The sequence below is a fragment of the Hylaeus volcanicus genome, chromosome 6, assembly GCF_026283585.1.
Source record: "Hylaeus volcanicus isolate JK05 chromosome 6, UHH_iyHylVolc1.0_haploid, whole genome shotgun sequence".
In the NCBI taxonomy this organism is placed as follows: domain Eukaryota; kingdom Metazoa; phylum Arthropoda; class Insecta; order Hymenoptera; family Colletidae; genus Hylaeus; species Hylaeus volcanicus.
This window is the reverse complement of record NC_071981.1, coordinates 9,728,852-9,731,924: the sequence shown is the minus strand read 5'-3', so window position 1 is coordinate 9,731,924 and position 3,073 is coordinate 9,728,852. Positions and strand designations below refer to the sequence as shown.

General features: G+C 32.9%; 1 protein-coding gene across 3 annotated transcripts in view; it reads right to left on the bottom strand.

The window, feature by feature from the left end:
- LOC128878448 (uncharacterized) overlaps positions 1–3,073 on the bottom strand; it is a 229,801-nt gene that overhangs the window by 211,433 nt on the left and 15,295 nt on the right. For all 3 annotated transcript variants that reach the window (XM_054126659.1, XM_054126660.1, XM_054126661.1), the window contains exon 2: positions 1,605–1,663. The gene's annotated coding sequence lies outside the window, so the exon portion shown is untranslated. The remainder of the gene's footprint in view (positions 1–1,604; positions 1,664–3,073) is intronic.

The following is a 3,073-nucleotide window of genomic DNA, read 5'->3' as shown; positions in this document are numbered from 1 at the left end:
TTCACGTAGAGGAAAGTGACCAAAGTCGGACCTCCAATTGATTTTTCTTATACAATTTTTTAATATTAACAATAAATTCACAAAAGGTTTTATAAAGAGTGCTCCAAAGAAGAACTCCCTATTTTTCACATAATGAAACTGCCTAAAACAAATATGTTTCTTAAAAATGACGTACTTGTGTTTTCCAAAAATTGATCCAAGAGAATCTAAAAATGTTTTCACATTTTCTCAATTAGACCCAACTATCCTAGCAAATAAGGTTTCAATTTAGCAACAAAAGGTGAGCGATTTCTTATCGGTCATACTATCCATTCTAAAATGATAATTAATACTGTTTTTTCCAAAAGCGGACATAAGGAAAGGGTCATTTTCCTCTATACATTTCTAAAATTTTCCAACGGGAAAAACAATGTCATTTAAGGGAAAAAATTATATATGCAAACGTTGCTTCATATTTTTTGTAAATTGTTTAGGCGTAATACATATTTTCTATACTTCTTTAATTTAATAAATGAATTTGTTTTTACAGTATATCAATTATAGTTTTGACTTGAGAGATATTTTTAATACATTATTTATACGTAAATTTAGTAAATTCAATTCGTAACCGGTTTTTACAGATATTAAGTCATCTCAAGAAAGTTTCTTTCGCGACTTGCACTCAGTTGATTTGTGTGACAGTATTTATACAAATAGACAACTTTATCTCTTGCAATTAGTAGTTGATGTTGGAACTGTAATAAAACAAAGTGGATCGCATAACATGTTGACTGCTACGCTAACTTTTGTGAACATTTTTAAAAGACTAAAATTTTGTTTTAAAATAATTGGAAACTACGTCATCTATGATTTGTCGAGTCGGTTTTATTAACATTTAACATATGAATGAAATTGACATAGTATTTACTTATTTCAATAATATTAATAAATTATTAATAATTAATATTAATAAAATATACAATTAGTAAAATTTATTTGTTTACAACCTTATGAGTATTCAGGAATCTTATCCAGATTTATTTTTTTTGACACCTCGTCTTCAGGGTAAGTTTTTTAAATTCCTAGTGAAAAATCCTGTCATCTATAATATGGATAACATGGCGGTCAACGTGTCAATAAAGCGAAAGAAACTTTTGAAACAACAAAATATAAATCAAATAATTCTAAACTTCCTTCTTTCCGGTTTCGAAGTTATCAATCAGTCTCTGTTATACTTAACTTTGTCAACGAGTATATTTCCAAATTTCCAAATTATATATTTATTACAAAAATTTACTATTACGTTGTCCTATAACAAAATTCATGACCAAAAAATTAGGAATTAAGAAAGAAACGATTATGCGCAAAATTTTCACCATAAAGAAATCTCTCTCATCATCTCTGTCATCAATTTGCTTGTTACGACTAGAGTTTTCAAACTGTAAACATAAGTTAAGTGGATCAAGATATTTAAAAACTATACAGTATATGAAAATGAATGTACAATACCACCGTGTTATTGGCCATATGACGTTACCATATGGCAATCAATAATTCCCCTGTTCTTAGACGTGCCTTTTTCGTCGATGCACATTTTTATTCCACATTATACATTTATCTCTTACCTTAACTGATCCACGCAGCTCTAATCGTAGGATCCATCGTTGCCTCGAATAACGTCGAACTGAAACAGATCAAAAGGAGAGACAAAACATTAATAAAGTGACGTTTAAGACTGCATAATATTCTTTTCCCTCTTTCATACACACGAGCCTCTCTATTAATATTTGCAATATTTTGCATATTTTCTCCGAATGGCGTACGTACTCTTTTAAAATAAAAAGAAACACCAAAGAGTTTCCGTTATGCAACAACCAAATGCTTGTTGCGAAGCAAAAAGGGATGCGATTGGCGTATACAGTTGTTTGAAGCGTAGTATTCGCTTCAAACGACAACAATTAATGGATCCGTGTCTACGTACACGGTGGAAAAAAAAGAAGAAAAAAAACGGCGGAGAAAAGAACTGTCGGAGCATTCCACCGATAAAGCAAGAGAAAAGTTTAACGAGCGTTGCTGCAGGCAACGGGAACAACGTACGTGCAATAACAATTAGGGACCGTGGGTAACAGATGTTAGGCACACGCACAGGGTGTGCGTGTCAAGGGGTAGGGGTCTGGGGACTTTTTGTTCTCGATGCGCCAAACACTTGGCAGGGGTTCTATTTGTCTCTCGTTAAACGGGCACGTCGCAGACACTATTTACCCCGACGTGTCGAGATCAAAACGGCATCGCTCGAACAAGAAATCTCGCACAACACAAATAATCGAGTGCTTAACATTTAAGGGGGGAGTCTGGTCCAGCTAACGTATTTTTCTAATGCATATCATTTCCAGATATAATTAATTTTTGTTATTGAAACTATTTTTTACATATAAAGGGACGTTCAAAGAGGAAAATTTGACAGTGTAGATTTAATCTGAATGTATACATATATATGACTTACTACTGGGTTTTCGATATTTATAGAAGATTTTCCACGTGTCCATTGCACATTTCTGTACACGAAATTGAAAAAATGAAATTGACGAAATTGTCGGCACTTGAATGGGAACATTCAGAACGCAATATATAAACACTGACATAAACATCGCATGTGATGGAAGCAAGTAAGTCAATCATGATACTAGCAAACAAAAATGTTTATATCTCAGAAACGGTTGACCTTTGGACCTATGTTTACTAAAGCTTTTTTACTCGGTACAGTGTGCCCTATGCACCATATAAAGATTGAATGCTTTTTTTTGAACACCCTGTATAGATATAATAGTCGCAAGGAAAGGACTCGGTCAAAACGGTGGGATACGCGGATCCCTGGAAAAACATCTGATAGGTAAAATCAGAACATTTTTTTCTTTAATAGGTACGTAAAATCCGCATGAACCTCAATTTGCAAAAAAAAAAATTGTTAATTGCAAAAATGGCGGCAAAAAACATGCAAGTGAACGATACATGTCGGCCGTTATTTTGCAATAACTTTATGCTATAACAATAATTCATTAAGAGTCGAGGTTCATTAGCATATAAACTTAATTAC